The sequence below is a fragment of the Panulirus ornatus genome, chromosome 68 (assembly GCF_036320965.1).
Source record: "Panulirus ornatus isolate Po-2019 chromosome 68, ASM3632096v1, whole genome shotgun sequence".
Taxonomy (NCBI): domain Eukaryota; kingdom Metazoa; phylum Arthropoda; class Malacostraca; order Decapoda; family Palinuridae; genus Panulirus; species Panulirus ornatus.
In genome coordinates, this window is record NC_092291.1 from 9,796,901 (window position 1) to 9,815,326 (window position 18,426).

The following is an 18,426-nucleotide window of genomic DNA, read 5'->3' on the forward strand; positions in this document are numbered from 1 at the left end:
ACACACACACACACACACACACAGTGGTCGTGACACAGGCCTCAATATGGTCATCATCCAGCAGGAAATAAGCTGCAGAAATCCGGGTCAGAAGAACGTCTGGGGCCGACGTGGCCCCGCAGCACACGTCGCCACACTCCCACCACGTTGGGAGAACAGTTATGGAGAACAACTGTCAAGGAGAACAACTGTTAAGGAGAACGACTCTTAAGTAGAACAACTGTTAAGGAGAACAACAGTTATGGAGAACAACTGTCAAGGAGAACAACTGTTAAGGAGAACGACTCTTAAGTAGAACAACTGTTAAGGAGAACAACAGTTATGGAGAACAGCTGTCAAGGAGAACAACTGTTAAGTAGAACAACTCTTAAGTAGAACAACTGTTAAGGAGAACAACAGTTATGGAGAACAACAGTTATGGAGAACAACTGTTAAGGAGAACAATTGTTAAGTAGAACATCATCATTCAAGTATATGGATATGGAAACATTCATCAAGGCCGTCCTTCACATCCTGTTATGACCAGATCTCGACCATCTTCCTCATGGTTGGTCACCGCACCGTAAATGAACCACACTGAGCTGTTAGAGGAAGTCCAGAGGAGCGCCACAGTATACCTGAGGTAAGGGAGTTGAGCTACACGGTAGAGAGAGTGGGGCCTTGTGTCTATCTACCGTGGAAGACAGAAGATTGTGGGGTGATCTAATCTCAGCCATTTTAGTTAATTTTTCTCTAAGTTTTCAAATCAGTTTGCTTCGGACAGGGAACAGTTCCTGGGGGCGATGGCGAACAATCGCTGGACGTATCCTGAAATTAAACAAGAAACTTGTTGAAAGAAGATACGCCATTACCTCTATAGTACACAAGTGGTGGATGAATGGACAAGAGACATATAAAAAGAAAAAGAAGTTCCTCGATGTTGGATGGTATAAGGAAGTTTAAAACATTGTATGACGTTAGAGGAAGTTCAATAGTTCGTGTGAGGTGTGGGTGGATGGAGGAGGTAGGACTCCCTCTCCCGCGCGTTGCCGGTGGGCAACAGACAAGAGACATAATGACATGTTACCTAACTTAATGTATCCTAACTTGACTAACCTAACCTAACGTATCCTAACTTGAACCTAACTTGACTAACCTAACCCAACGTATCCTAACTTGTACCTAACTTGACTAACCTAACCTAACCTAACCTAATGTATCCTAACTTGAACCCAACTTGACTAACCTAACCTAACCTAATGTACCCTAACTTGACCTTAACTTGACTAGTCAGAATAACTAAGTTCCAGTATGGTAACATAAACCACTTGTCTTCAGCGGCTCTTAACGTAAGGCGAGAGAAGACGACATTACTTAAAAGGCTAACAACATATTTTACTCCAAGCCAGCCAGCCATGAACTACACTGCCTCCTCCTCTGTAATCGTGTTAAATTTAACATTATCCTCCTTGACGGGCCGTGGTATTGACGGTAATCCTTACTAACGGGCCACTCCGCGCTGACATTATCCTTGCTGACTGGCTGCGGGTTGCAGATTATCCCTGGTGAGGGGCTCGGTGGTTGATATAATCCTTACTGACGGGTGTTTGTAACCCCCCCTCCCCTCTCATGCCCCCTCCCCTCAAGGCTATTCTTGTGGTAATTCACTTCTCTATTACAGCTTTTCCATGGGATATTGTGGGGCCTAAGCCGCTGTTGGAAGTGACCTGAGGGAGGAGATAACCTCTCTCTCTCTCTCTCTCTCTCTCTCTCTCTCTCTCTCTCTCTCTCTCTGACAACGATTAGTTGCGTAAAAACATATTTCAGATGTATAATACAGAGACAATATATATATATATATATATATATATATATATATATATATATATATATATATATATATATATATATATATTTATATATATATATATATATATATATATATATATATATATATATATATATATATATATATATATATATATATATATATATATATATATATATATGCTACTTACCTTCAAAAATGTAAATTCACTTACTGTGAAAAATACATGCTAACGGAAATTGCCTGATGTTGTCGCACATAACACAGAACGGGAAATATATCTCCTGGGATGAAACCCCTGGTACACTGCGTGGTTTGTTTCGTAACACCTTTATCTTACCGTTGTTAACCCGCGCCGCACACCCACAGATGGCAGCACCCGAGTCGAACGGGGTCGGGGTTTACTGGAGATTACATCGTTGGGTTGCGGGTTTATACGTGTTTTTCTCTCGTACTGCCATGGAAACCTCTCTCTCTCTCTCTCTCTCTCTCTCTCTCTCTCTCTCTCTCTCTCTCTCTCTCTCTCTCTCTCTCTCTCTCTCTCTCTCTCTCTCTCTCTCTCTCTCTATATATATATATATATATATATATATATATATACTTACTGTGTTTCTTGGGAGCGCACAGTTGATTGCTGTATTGTTAGGGTGGTTGGTTGATATAGTTTTAAGCCTCTCCACTGAACCCAAATGCCATTGGACAATCGCGGCGGTGGGAAGGGCCGGAATGGTTGTTTGAACTACTCTAGTTCAGGGCGTCCGCTGGTACTCACCCCGACTTCGTACGAACTCCGGAGACGTCCGATGATGATAACACATAACCGAATTATTAACCGCATAGCAAATTAGATGTGACATAATAGCACTCACGTATAGTAGAAGTAAAGGATAATTTTTACCACAATTACTGTAGGGAAAGAAAATTATTTTATCCCTTTTGTTGGTCAGTGGTGTATGTGTGTGTGTGTGTGTGTGTGTGTGTGTGTGTGTTCACGGGGGGGGTGCGTTGAGTGTATGTGTGTCCGGAGTGTGGTGGTCGTGGTGAGTCGTCGTGTCATGTTATGGAGTGCGTCAGGAGTGCAGTCATCACCTAGCACTCTTTCTGCACTCGGGACTCAGGCTTCGACGTACTCACAACCCCCGGGAGATTCGAACTACCCCACACCACCCCACCCCGGACTCTTGATGAAGCACCGCGGGAGATGCTTCAGAGAAAGTGACTGAGAATCGAGGCTGGAAGGGAGGCACGAGGCCCGTGCCTCCCTACAGCTGGGCCAGAGACGAGAAATGTTGACCCACGTGTCTCTCTCTCTCAACTGGAGACTGGCATAGAAACATGGATGGTAAACGCCAACGTGTCTTCCCACCAAGGGGAATAGACTCGCTTCGTTCTCCCCCCGCCATCCACACAGTGGCTCTTCCAAGAGAACCAGGAAGACTTGACTGACTGAATGACGCTAAAGACCATCACACCGAGTGAAAGACTGTGATCGTCGACCGAGGGACACGAAAGCATCACCAGTTCAGTCACGTCTCTCCATCCCTGTGTTGCCTCCGTCAACAACAACAACAATGTATTTGGCCTTTAATCCGTCTCTTCCATTCTCCCTCCCGTCACCCATTCCAGTCCCATGACCACACGGAAGCACTGCTGCTGCTCCTTCGCTGCGCCCTGAGACACTTTCCAGGCCTTATTTCCAGACTCGCTCCCAGCACCCACTTCCAGACTTCCAGCCCCACATCCACACTTCCAGCCCGGCTTCCAGACTCGCCCTCTTCGCCGCGGTCGTTACTGGGAACGTAGGTCGACATATCCCCCGTGATTCCAGTCTTATTGCCCCTTTCCAGATGGGTCGTAACCTCTGACCCCCAACGCAAAATATACAGAAAAGGACAAAAATCGATCAACCCAGTTGGTTCATTAAGGTTTTTGTCACCTGTTTTTCCTGGTAATGACTCCTGGTACGTACAACATTTTATATATTTTCAAACTCCAGTTTGATTAACAAGTGGACGGTTCTCTGGGCTGTTTCACCAGGTCACGGAAGGGTCAAAAGGTCGAGGCAGGTCATGCCAGCCAAGATGAGATCACCAGGTTTGGGTAAGATCAGGTTGGGGTGGAGGGTCACCAGGTCAGGTAGGGTTACTAGGTCAAGGTAAGATCACTAGGTCAAGGTAAGATCACAAGGTTAAGGTAAGATCAGGCTAAGGTAGGGTCACTAGGTCAAGGTAAGATCACTAGGTCAAGGTAAGATCACTAGGTCAAGGTAAAGATCACTAGGTCAAGGTAAGATCACTAGGTCAAGGTAAAGATCACTAGGTCAAGGTAAGATCAGGCTAAGGTAGGGTCACTAGGTCAGGTAGGGTCACCAGGTCAGTCAAGGTCGCCAGGTCAGGCATGTCTTCATACAACAATATGTCACTCAGGCAACACGCTTTCTGACTTACATGAAGACATTTGAAAAAAAAAAACCTGAAAATTAATGATAATAGGTTGTCAGGGCTGTAAATACCCTCCCACAGACCTTCAGCAGCAGGAAATTATGTGTGTGAAATTTATAAGGTGAAGCTTCCGGAGTGTGTGATCCAGGTCCACACAGCCATGATTGACCCTCCCTTACAGCAGCCTGGAGGAGAGACGCTCGTAAAGTAAAAGATGGCACCAAGTTATGGCATGTATTTGGGACGGTTTGTGTGTGTGTGTGTGCATGACCGTGGACTCTTGAGGGGTCTGGTGACTCTCTCTCTCTCTCTCTCTCTCTCTCTCTCTCTCTCTCTCTCTCTCTCTCTCTCTCTCTCTCTCTCTCTCTCTCTCTCTCTCTCTCTCTCTCACACACACACACACACACATACACACACACAACCGTTCAGAAAAAAATATTTATAGCTATAGAAGATAGAAACGATGATAGTAAGAAATGTGTTTATGAACATGAGATAGAAATAGAGAAATAACGATCCATAATGGTCACAGTTCTGGAAAGACAGACATCCTCTTTTTCGGAGATGAAGCTCGGTGAAGTAAGGTGAAGATTTAGCACACATAGATAAGATCTGTATAGCATCGTGGGTTGGTGTATGGTGCTATAGATACACAGATAAGATCTGTATAGCATCGTGGGTTGGTGTATGATGCTATAGATACACAGATAAGATCTGTATAGCATCGTGGGTTGGCTGTATGGTGCTATAGATACACAGATAAGATCTGTATAGCATCGTGGGTTGGTGTATGGTGCTATAGATACACAGATAAGATCTGTATAGCATCGTGGGTTGGTGTATGGTGCTATAGATACACAGAGTATAGATACACAGGGTAGCGCATGTCGGTAAACACATATGTAAAGGTCCGATATGTGAGCTTCAGGCAAGGTGGGTCTTCTTCAATGCTGAATAAGACACGAGATGACCCCGACCTGACCCTGACACCCCCCCCTCTCTCTCTCTCTCTCTCTCTCTCTCTCTCTCTCTCTCTCTCTCTCTCTCTCTCTCTCTCTCGACAACTTTTACCTACCTTGGTAATATAATTTCTTTTCTCTTTTTTTTTTTTTTGCATACTTCATTTCTTTATTCTTTTTCCTAATTACTTCCTTTTCCTTTGCCATGTCCCCACCTCCCTTTTTTTTATATTTCCCATCTTAACACCGTCTTGGTATCAGGTACTCACGTTTCCCCTGACTATGTTCAGTACAGGGAAATTCGAAGGTAAAAAAAATATATATATATATACGTATTTGCAAGGGGAAAACTATTAGATAAAGGTGAATGGTGGTATCAGAATCAGTACCAGGGGACATTGTCATCACTATCAGTGGATATTCTATAAGATTTCTTTTGTAATTTTTTTTCCCTGGGAAACTGGTTGACCTGCTCCTGTACCAAGAACATGACCTAGTTTGACCCCAGTAGCCTGTCACGTATCTGACCTATGATAGAAATTGGTCTATGTGTCCGATCTTGTGTTCCCACTTGTTCCATTCCCCTTACGTTCCCATCCGCCAGCCAGCGTTCCCTGTTCCATCCGTTCCCTCGGCCACAGCAGGGCCTCGTCTCCCCACATGCCACTCTCCATCCTCGTATTCCCTCTCTTATCGACCCTCTCTATTGTCCCTCCTTTCTATTGTCCCTCCCCACACTTCCGCTTTGGCTCCTTCCCAGCTCCTTACTTCTCCTTTCATTTTTTCTCTCTTCTATAGTTCATTTCCGTCCCTCCTTCCTTCACAAGTCCTTCAGTTCCTCCTCCTCCTCCTCCTCCTCCTCCTCCTCCTCCTCCTCCTCCTCCTCCTCCTCCTCCTTCTTTCATGCATTCTCTCCCTCTCCTCTCTGGCGAAGCCCACGCAGCGAGTCATGATGACACACCCTCTCCAGGGATTGTGTGTGTGTGTGTGTGTGTGTGTGTGTGTGTGTGTGTCGTGTGTGTGTGTGTGTGTATGTGTGGGGACGCACACACACACACACACACACACACACGTCTGACCCCCGCTATCGTAACACATCACCATTGAGCTATATCATCCGCCACATTTACTTGCTGACGAAGCACAGGATCCTTCCCTCCTGCAGCCTGGGCAACCTGCTGACGGAGCCGTGTCACTCCTGCAGTAGCTGCTGACGGGGGCGCGCGCCTCCAGCCACCTCCTGACGGAAATAGGGCGATCGCCTGGTCTGACGAAGCTGACTGACGACGGTGGACTCTGACTCTCTCTCTCTCTCTCTCTCTCTCTCTCTCTCTCTCTCTCTCTCTCTCTCTCTCTCTCTCTCTCTCTCTCTCTCTCTCTCAGAATCCCTTGCATCCCCGCCATCGGCATAAGGGTCGTTAGTTGAAGTCGTGGTGTGGTGGTGGTGGTGGGGGAGGGGCAATGGGTCGTCCTGAATGCATCAAGTCGTACCAGGCGTGAGGAGGGGGGGGAGGGGGGTTAGAGTAGGGGGGGGGGTGTGAGGGTGGTTTGCGAACCCTTCCTTTTGAGCGAGTAACCCGCCGTGACGTCACAGGCGTCCGGGAAAGCCCGTCCATAAATACAGTTGATTCGACGTCAACGCTGCGTGTAGACACAAGTGGTCCCCATACCCCCCCCCCCCCCCCGCCCCCTCCAGCACCCCCCCAAGCCAGTATGCAAATCACGCCACCCTCCTCCCTTTTACCCCCCTCCCCCCATAACACACTCTCGCACGTCTTGCTAAGAAGAAGAGAAAAAAAAAAAGTAAATGAAAACGGAATTATTTTCCTCCCTCTCTCCCCCACGTCATGTTTGTGGCTTTCCCCCCCCCCCCCCTCCATCATCATGCGCGGCATGAATGTGTGTGTACCCCGCGCCTGGCGTGGCGGATTGGTTCCTTGTGGTGCAGAGGGCGCGGGGGGAGGGGAGGAAGTCTCAGTACATGCATGAGATGGACGCGTGAACAACAACACACTTGGGTGACGTGACTTCGCCCAGGAGTATTGCTGAGAAGTCTCTCTCTCTCTCTCTCTCTCTCTCTCTCTCTCTCTCTCTCTCTCTCTCTCTCTCTCTCTCTCTCTCTCTCTCTCTCTCTCTACTGTACTGCCATGACCCCCTAATGCACTGCACTGTAACAGCCTCCGCCAGGTATTGTGCCTGACCAGGGCATACGTGTCTCAGTACCAGAGAGAGAGAGAGAGAGAGAGAGAGAGAGAGAGAATATGTATAAGAAAAAATAAGTGACTATTACGAATTGATCTTCACCGATCCGGTCGAGTTTGATTAACGTACGGAGTTGATCCATATATTAGTCGTCGTTAGCGCCCGAGCTGTCGCTACGGACCATGACGTAAGGACGACACTACGTAGGCGTCGTGTGGACGTAACGTAACGTACGGTCGCGTCGTTAACCAGTATTATGACCCATAGTTGCCCGCGTGAGTCGTAAGGCTAAGATTCTGTAGCAGCAACAAAAATTACGATCTTTCTTAATAGGAAAATTGGCTGACGGTCGTAAAGTCACGATTCTTAATTGGGAAAATTGGCTGAGGGTCGTAGAGTTACGATTCTCTAGGATAATTGGCTGGGGGAACAAAAATCGTAATATCGAGTGACACCAATACGGGATCTTGTGCTGCAAAAATGTTGTTATTCAGTTAAGACAAACATTTACTGAGCGTGCGAATATTACGTAGGTGTTTAATGTAAAAAACGGGACGACGGTAGAAAATGATACGATGAAAGTCGCAGAATTTTCCTGTCACTAGAATTTTCATGGATGATGCATTTTTCTTTATATATATATATATATATATATCCAAAAAATATGCTACTTTGATATCGTCCAAAAATATCTGGATAATTTTTTTTTCATCAAATCTATTAATTATGTAGTAGGTCATAATTTCATTGTTTATTATTTTATTTCAATTTTTTTTTTAAGCCACTTATTATTTTTAACTTCAAAACATTGTCTACCTGCATTTTTGAAGGTGATGGTGTATTACTATAGTTTACTTCTCTAGCCAGGTATATCGCGTTGTATTAACTCCAGGGGGTTCGAACCCCGCTAGGTTGACAACGCGAACCAGAAGGGCTGGTGGAGGACGCAGGGAGGAGTCAAGATATATTTCTTTCCAAGGTTTAATTTAGTGTTTTCAGTAAAGCTGACTTATGGTGTGTGGCTGGGACGTGCCTCGAGAGTCCCGTGTGTGTGTGTGTGTGTGTGTGTGTGTGTGTGTGTGTGTAGTCATGGCGTCATCTTCCATAGGTTTTGGGATAGGTCGTCATGACACACACAGAGAGCCTGGTTAACGTGCTCTCTCGAGTGTGCTGAACCTTCTTTCTGTGATGAATTATTGTGGTTATATATACACACACACAAGAGTCCCTGCACCACGCGAGCAAGCACGGGAGAGAGAGAGAGAGAGAGAGAGAGAGAGAGAGAGAGAGAGAGAGAGAGAGAGAGAGAGAGAGAGAGAGAGAGAGAGAGACCTCCCCTCCCCCCAGCTGAGTGTGTTAGTTATGGGAGACGCGTGAGTGCGTTAGGCGCTGTCGGAGGATGGGGGGTTTGTGGGGTGCGTGGAGGTCTGGGGAATGGGGGTCTAAACTCATCACCAACTTCCTGGCAGCAAAACTTTCTCCAAAAATCTTCCGCCGTTGGTGGGGTGACCCAGCCTGGCTCTGTGGTGGTATGTGGTGGCACCTTCCGCATGGCACTATGACCAGCGTGGCACCATGGCCAGCGTGGCACCATGGCCAGCGTGGCACCATGGCCAGCGTGGCACCATGGCCAGCGTGGCACCATGGCCAGCGTGGCACCATGGTCAGCGTGGCACCATGGTCAGCGTGGCACCATGGTCAGCGTGGCACCATGGCCAGCGTGGCACCATGGCCAGCGTGGCACCATGGTCAGCGTGGCACCATGGTCAGCGTGGCATCATGGTCAGCGTGGCACCATGGCCAGCGTGGCACCATGGTCAGCGTGGCACCATGGCCAGCGTGGCACCATGGCCAGCGTGGCACCATGGTCAGCGTGGCACCATGGCCAGCGTGGCACCATGGCCGGCGTGGCACCATGGTCAGCGTGGCACCATGGCCAGCGTGGCACCATGACCAGCGTGGCACCATGGCCGGCGTGGCACCATGGCCAGCGTGGCACCATGACCAGCGTGGCACCATGGCCAGCGTGTCACCCACCGTATGTAGTGAGGGGTACGTAACACACGTTAACCTCACCATTCCCCGTCATAACCTCCCCTTCCCCCACATGTTTTCTCCCCATCCCCTCTCCCAACCCCACATCTCCCCCTTGGTCGTCCTTCACCCTCAAAACCTTATCTCTCCGCCTGCCTGGTAGGCAGAACCTTGTCCTCAAGTCTCCCTAGATAACACTAGGGAGAGAAAAAAAAAATAATGATGTCGTTTTCTTCACACGTAAGCAAGATACAGTATTCCGTTTTCCATTTCTGTTTTTGTTATCGTGTTTCTAGATGTCTTATCACTGATAAGACTTCAGGTGCGCGGTATGGAAAGTGGACATGACGCCGACGACAGGTCATAGTGTGTGGGACTTAAGCAAGAGTCTTGGTACAACAGTTGTTGAAGGAAGGAGGTGAAGTTGTGAGGTGTATTATGAATGTGGTCAACACAGCGAAGTTTGAGGAACAAAGTTGTCGTTTTTTTTTGATAGAGAAAGTTCAGGAGATGGGGTTCCAAGAGTGTAAAACTTCCTCCCAGTACGGTACAATTAGGTAATTACACACACACACACACACACACACACACACACACACACACACACACACACACACACACACACACACACACACACACACGCGCGCGCTTTCTTCTTCTTCATCTTTTTCTTCTTCCTCTTCTTCTTCTTCCTCTCTCTTCTTCTTCTTCTTCTTCTTCTTCTTCTTCTTCTTCTTCTTCTTCTTCTTCTTCTTCTTCTATTCCTCGCTCCTTTCTTTATCTTCGTAATATTCTTTCTGCTTCCCATCACGAAACTGCCCTTTCTGCTTCCCATTTCCTTTCTGTATCATATTTCTCATTATTTCACATTTCTTTAATTTCTCCTCATTCTTCTCTTTTGTTGTCCGTATCATTCCTTCATTGGTCCTCCTGACTTCACTTTGTATTAACTCCTCCCCTCTCTCTTCCGCACTCTCTATCACTCCTTTCTCTCCCTTACTCTCTGCTCTGTGTGTGTGTGTGTGTGTGTGTGTGTGTGTGTGTGTGTCCGGATGTGTACACACACCAGGACTCGCGCAGCGGCAACAGCTGGTGCGTGCGTGCGTCGTCCAGTAAGCAGACGTTATGGTTGTATTTAAGATGTCTCCATCACTCTCCCCTGCCCTCCCACCTTAACTCTCTCTCCCTCTCCTTTCTCTCTCTCTCTCTCACACACACCCACACTCACTCTTTTCTTACTCACTCTCCCTGCCTCCCTGCACAGCAACAGAGGGAGCGGTAAGATAAATGGTGGTGGGGAATTTTTTTTTCTATTCAAAGTCTTCTCCTTAATTGTGTGTGTGTGTGTGTGAGTGTGTGTGTGTGTGTGTGTGTGTGTGTGTGTGTGTGTTTGTGCGTGTGTGTGTGTGTGCGTGTGTGTGTGTGCGTGTGTGTGTGTGTGTGTGTGTGTGTGTTTGTGTGTGTGTGTGTTGAGGGGGGGGGGATTTTCTTGCATGGGAAGGGGGGAGAGGACTTGCGGGTACCTCCGACGAGGCTTTGCCATTAGAGAGAGAGAGAGAGAGAGAGAGAGAGAGAGAGAGAGAGAGAGAGAGAGAGAGAGAGAGAGAGAGAGAGAGAGAGAGAGAGAGAGAGAGGATGTGATTATTTATTGCCTTGGAGCAATGATGTTACAAGAGCGAAAACTTCATGGATCAGGTTGTCGGTTCGCTGTGGTGCTGGAGATTTTGTTGGTGGTGGTTGTGGATGGTGGGGGGAAGTGGGTATTGTGTTGGTGATGGTGGACGCGATGGAAGGGCATTGGTGGTTGGTGGTGGTGGTGGTGGAGATGCTGGAGACGGTGGAGGGAAAATGGGTTTGGTGTTGGTGGTGGTGGTGGTGGTGGTGGTGGTGGTGGTGGTGTTGGAGGAAGAACAGAGCAACACGACGCTGGCATCAACGAAAGAAAGTGAGTTTCAGAGAGCAGATGGGAGGAGGTGGACGATATACAGCGACGGTAAGAGCAGGAAGAGGAAGAAGAGGAAGCAAGGCGAGGAAGGAAGGAAGGAGAATGGGTAGGAGAGGAAGAGGAGGAGGAAGGAGGAGGAGGAGGCGGCAAGCGAAGGAAGAGGAGGAGGAGGAGAAAACGATTGAGTCTGACGTAGGGTCACCCGAGGAAGCGAAACGGGTTATTTACACAGACATCAAGTGCCACTCACCACCCCTGCCTCACCAAGGTCGATGGAAATGAATTCATAAAGAAAAGTGTCATATATCTATATGACTCATGTGAAAGTAAAGGAGAATAAAGTCATTATACTTTACTTCAGATAGGTGTCTTGGGTTGAATATTGATCGGAATTCATTTCCCTAAAAAGAGTTTTTTTTTTTATCGCATCAATGTCTCTTTATCTAGTTGTTTACCATCGCTTTGTTGATCTCAGTTCTCTAGATAAGCATTGGACATCGAACTCTCGGGGACATTGAACTACTGGGGACATCGAACTCACGGGGACATTGAACTCCTGGGGATATCGAACTACTGGGGACATCGAACTCCAGGGGACATCGAACTATCGGGGACATCGAACTCCCGGGGACATCGAACTCCCGGGGACTTCGAACTCCTATGTAGACTTTGACCTCCAGTGCGTAAAGGAGAGAGAAGTCCAGAGACCACAGGAGGTCTTGGTGTTAACTTCATCAGGGAAGTTGTGAGGGATATACGACCTCCCACATCTTGTGGTTGAAACGTTGTGAGGGAAGGAAACGTCTGCGGCTCGCTTGCCTCACACCTGGGGTGAGATTAAGAGATATATCAAAACGTCTGCACCTGTGAATGAAAGGGCTTTGTTAGGTGGCGAGAAGCGAGTCTCCCAGGTACGCCAGTCACACACACACACACACACACACACACACACACACACACACACACACACACACACACACACACACAAACTGCAGAAAGAATTAATGAAGATTTCACACATGAAAATCTGCAGAGAAATATCCTAAATATAAATGAGAGAGAGAGAGAGAGAGAGAGAGAGAGAGAGAGAGAGAGAGAGAGAGAGAGAGAGAGAGAGAGAGGCCAGTGTGAGCAACTAGGCTTTTTCGGCACCACTAGGGTGAACGCCGGTGCCGGACGGACGATACCAGGGGCAGCGACGGCATACGGTCTCGCTGCCAGGGGTGTCCGCCTAGTTGACGTACCGCGGAGGGAGTTCCGCCCATCAGCCAAGTCGAGCAGCCTTTCCTCCACGACTGTGGCAGTTACAACAGCAGCGGCGGGGCGGGGCGGGGTAGGGGGCAAATTGGCCCCGTGAGATAGACTGAAGTCATCACCTGAGAAGTGATGATGGACTTACCTTAGCTTCCGGAAGTCAGATGTTAGTGACTGAACTCTTGTGAGTTAAGATTTCCTACGCTGGACCTGCCATACGATGGTCATACGACAAACGTCGCGGAAAGAAAAAAAAAATGTGTTAACGTTTTACATTATGAACAGTTACGATGGGTCGCAGTGTCTCCTGAAACTGTCGTTAAAGGAAGGGGTTTTGATGGTCATAATTACCGGCAGCAAACAAGAGGTAACTGTTAAGAGGAACTTTGACATCACTATGGTTGATGGCACAAGGCTGGGACGAGCGAGAGGATGGAAAACATGACGGGATGTGTTGGGACGAGGACTGGGACTCTGCCATTGTAAGCTGGTGGAAGGGTACAGGAAGTGAGACGGGATGGGGAAGGGGAGGCAAGGCTCTGTTGGAGAGGTCGAGATGGAAGAGTTAATGGAAGAGGCGCTTGTGGACCGGTGGAGATGGAAGAGTTAGTGGAAGGGAGAAAGGGACTAGTGGAGCCGCACTGGGTAGGAACGAGAAAGAGGAATAAAAAGAAAATTATTCAGCTGTATGCAAATTAGAGGATGTTTGTTTAAAAAAAAAACCGAGAAAATGTTACGTGAATGATGACTGCGCTACAATATGATCTAGAGAAATTCCTAATGGTTCATTAAATGTAACATTTTGCGTAGGTAAGGATCTGGGTCAAGCTGTAGGTGTGCTGAAGGTTTGCAGGTGTGACAGACGCGCTGGTTGGTTCCAGGTGTGTCTTAAAAACAGATGTTTTGAATGAGACATGACTCTGAATAGCGAAGCAGCCACATGTGGCCAGGGAGATCAATAGGAGGTCAGGAGAAGATATGCCAGTGAATGAGACGGTTGGTTGCTGGGTGGGTTAACCGTTTTCTACTTAGCCCACCAGACAGTTGCAGCAAGACGGAGACTAGAGAGTTCGAGACCAGTTAGTTCCTAGTGACGGTGTGGTGTTGCGAGAGGGGCGCGGGCATGTGCCAGAGTTAGGATATGTGTGTGGTGTACGTGAGGACATTGTGGGGAGGGATTGGTTCTCAGGAAAGCATGGGAGAGGAACGAGCGCAAGGGAGGGTAAGTAAAATATATGAGGAAGACAGGGAGAGAATCGTGGAACAGGAGTGCGTGAGAGTATTACACCTAAACATAAACACACTCTCTGAAGTCTTGGCTACATTGGCCCATGTTTTCTCCTCTCAGACGCAACGGACATACCTGGCTTATTCCAGTTGATAGCACACATCTGTCCAAAGCCTTGATTAAATTTCACGGTTCCAGAGCCATATTTCTATTTTGGACGACTGATGAACGCCACGTGTGTGAGTGCTGCAGACAAGCCCCGAAGTCAAAAGACTCCGTGGGGGTTAATTGAGCGAGGCAGAACACACCTAGTGTCTCATACAGCCTCTGTTCGCTAATTTCTAAGCGTCCTCCAGAGCTTCCAGGAGTCGCAATCTTGACTTAATTCCAGGAACGACCCCACGTAACTCACACCCACCAGACGCTCTGACTTTGCCTTGTGAATCCTGGTGACTTTCCAGCGATGATGTGCTTCCAGGAACGACCCTTTGGCCTGAAGTTCCTGGCGCTACAGGAGCCTGGAACGTCCTCGAATATCCAGGGGATGACAACGAATTGGCCATGGAAGATCTCCGAGTTCTTGATCCAGAAGCATAAGAACTCGCGTTTCCCTGCTTTTAGGGAAGAGCAAATGTCTCGTGTATTCACTGAAGCTTATGCCATGCCTTCAGTCGGTGCTTGAGCTCAAAAACGGACTCTCGCTGCTCAGTCCCTAGTCAAGGGCCGGCTGTCTTCGTTCTTCTCAGAGTCCTTTCGTGGGAAAGACAGAGCCAAATGGTGTTCGTCCTGAAAGGATACCGGATGGTGTCCGGTCAACACAGAAAATTAGAAGATATGTTTCTCTTGAAGAGGCGACCCATGAACGTTGGGAGAGACTCTCTTATGCGTTTCCAGTCGAGGATTGGCCCTGCTGCTTGCTACGGCGGGGGGCACTGTCGGGAGTACCATGTTGACTGGACACGACTGCCTGGAAATATTGTCTCAATCCCCAGCAAGGAACTCCTCTTTCTAGTTCCTGGCGGTTCCTGTGTTGAGATATTTGGCAGCAACACGTCCCTACGCTCAGACATCCTGACGTGTTTTGAGAGCAAAGAGACCTCTGCCACCAGATGGTTGTCCAGGAGTAACTTGTTCCTCACCGCAGCAGGTGCTTATGACTGAGAGGTCACCAGCCAGGTCAACATCTTGTCCACGAGGAAGGTCAACATGCCTCAGTCAACATCTGCTCCACCGAGATCATCAGTCATCCTTTGTAGCTCTTTTCCTCTCCCCATTCCTCCTTTTTTGATATGTCCCTCTTCCTCCTCCTCGCCCTCTTCCTCCTCCTCCTTCTGTAACATCTTCCCCTCCCCTAGGCACTGGCTCCTTGCCTTCCTGGCCAGGGTTCTCCCCCACGTGAGGTGAGGGGGTGTTTCCTCGAACTCACCCCGTCCCTCGGAGCGAGTGACACAGCTTCACATCCTTGGTGAACGAGACTCTCGTATGACTCCTCCTGGCAACGTTGTTGTTATTATTTCCAGAGCCGCCCACCCGCTCTTACCCCCTCACCGTCTGCCAATTAAGTTTTATTGTTAGAACTCTTCACAATACACCTTCATTGACTTGCTTGCAGCGGTATATTGTTACGTGTGCTTCAAGGCGTGGTGGTGGCCGTCGAGGAACGCGAGTACCTTGCCTCGAAAGCGGGACTTTGCTGGGGTGTTTAGCTCTTGTTGTTTTTTGTTGTTGTTGTTGTTGTTGTCGTCGTCAATGTATTCCCAGAGAGTATCATCGTCCAAACTTTAATTAAATGTTGACAGTTTATAAAATTCCCTTTTGCAGTTTACGTTGTTCTGTGTTGCCATCCCGTTGATTAAAGTTGCGTTTTACTCCGTCCTCCTTGTGACTAATTATACCAGTTCATTATACATCTTGGAAGTTCCGAACGTTTTTTTGTTACAAAGTTTTCTCTCACAATAAAAAAGCGAACGTTTTCGTATGTTATACTTTGTGTTGTAAATCACTATGACAGCATCAGTTCATCCCTTGGTAAGTGGAGTGAGGTTTCTTGAACAGAATGGGTTTGAATATCAACAGAAATTCTTGTTTACGTATGTTTTGCCTTGCAAGACGGAAGATAACCATGAATATGATAATGTATATGGTAATGTATATGACAGTGTATATGATAATGTATATGATAATGTATATAGAGAAACGAAGATGAGATAGACTCGATTCCCCTCTCCCAAATCAAAACCTTTTTCACTGGCGTTGGATTCTTGTGAGATCATTGTTGAGAAACTCGTAAATTATATGCTACTCTTGGCTAACAATTATGTGCATATTTTAACAATTTGCATATCATTATACGAGTCATTTACCCAGTTTCTCAGGTCATTACGAGGTAGGTGGAAGACTGCGGTATCTTTTTTGTTTCACGAATGAGGAAGATGGTGTATCTGGCTCCGAGATGCCCACACGCCCATTGGTCTATACAGAGTTATTTGAGGAAGGGGTTCCCCTCATGCTCCCATCTATTTAGATTTTCTTTCTAATAAGAAATGGAGAGAATAGTCCTCAAATGTCGTAACTCCAAAGGAGTTTTATGTTTCCTCTGTAGCCGGTAAGAAAACAGTTCGTTGACTCAAGATGACTCTGGCTAACATAAGAAAAAAGTCACATCAAAGTATTACTTCGAAATAATGGACAATACCTATGATTTCACCAGTTACCGAACCCTGTGTTTAACGCTATGTTATGGTGGGGGGGGACAACGCATGGTGATGCCAGACGTACGATGACTGACACCACAGTCGTATGGGCTGTCAGACGTGTGACGAAGGACGGCAGTATGGTAATTATCGTACGTAATTACCTATTTGTACCGTACGAGGAGGGAGTTTTACACTGGTGGGGTCCTATTTCTTAAGCTTTCTCCACCATCGCACAGATAGTTTTTTATTTGGACTAAACGTTTGCTGCCAGATGCGTAATGATTATGCAGTTCATATCATTTCAGTCGGATTCTGAGAGAGAAATTTGCATATAAGGATTTCTCTTTCGAGTCCGCGAGGCTGATCTATAATGGCGGGATTGTATGGAACTCGAGCAGAAATTCAAGTTGATCTACGAGGCACTAATGGTCGTGTTCATACATACACATCTCCCGGGATGGCGTCTCAAGCGGATTATTCAAATTCGGAACCTTTTCGTGGCTTCGTTTTCTGCCAATATGTCGATCCTTCTTCTCCACCCCCATTACATCTTCACCTTAAAGATGAGAGATCCCCATACGTGGCGGCGACCCAGGGCGCGCGCCTCCTCCCAGGGGTGCCTCAACAGCTGTGTCTACTACGGCCATGTCGACGGGAGAGGCGCGACGCGGTTATGAAGAAGGGCCCCGAGAACAGACCGCCGCCATGTTGGGGCTCGGCTGCTGGCGCGGGAACTGGGCCCTCTACCTCGCCTCATACCTACACTTGTGTTGACTGATAAATGACAAGTTATATAGTGAGAAATAGAGCGTCAGATAATGCTGTGGTATGCATGCACTGAACATAAAATGGCATCATAGTTGAACTTAATTTTGGAGTTTTAACAGATGCAAACATTACCATTAAGTATAGAAAACGTGATGGCTGAGTCTTGGACGCCATGATAGCCCCCAGATGTCGGCCACAGGTGTGTTGTGGCTGCAGGTGTGTGTCTAATCACTCGCGTCGTAGCTGCTTGATCAACTGCCAGGGGTCATTAAGACCGCCAGCGCCTAGTTATAACCACCAGCTGCCAAACCTTTGACCACCTCCTTCATGGTAATTCTCAAGACCATACAACGCCGCCCTTACCACACACACACACACATGACCCCTCGAATCACACGGTGTGTGTAACGATGGGCCAAGACACGGGGTCTCTTGTGAATGACGGCCTGGTGTCTGGTGTGCCAATACTGGCACGGGTCGGTCGTGTGTGTGTGTGTGTGTGTGTGTGTGTGTGTGTGTGTGTAAAATGTGATAGCATTCACAGATTTCGCTTCCCAGAGACTTAGTTGTTAATAAACAAAAAGAGATGTTTTACATTCATCGTTGAATGTAGGTATATATCAGTCTCAGACTTTAACTTTTTTATATATATATTTTCTTGGACGTTTATAAATTCAGTTTAATATTGGAGTCGTGTTGGGACGGGGCGACGGCAACACTGCTCTTGGGAAATTGTATGGCGTGTGCCAGATGCGACCTTGGTAACTCTAGCGGGGGTCTGGGCCTAGGGGAGAGAGAGAGAGAGAGAGAGAGAGAGAGAGAGAGAGAGAGAGAGAGAGAGAGAGAGAGAGAGAGAGAGAGAGAAGATTGCGGGAGAGAGGCAAAGGGATGAACAAAGAGACAGGGAAATAAATGAAGAAATAGCAACAGAGGAATTGTTAAGCGAAAACGGGAGACGATAGTCAGCTTTTGGTAAACACACACACACACACACACACACACACACACACACACACATGATAAGTGAAGAGTGACACAGGTTGGCCAGGTGTAGGTGGGTGTGTGGTGATGGCCGGAGGTGTACCACAGTGG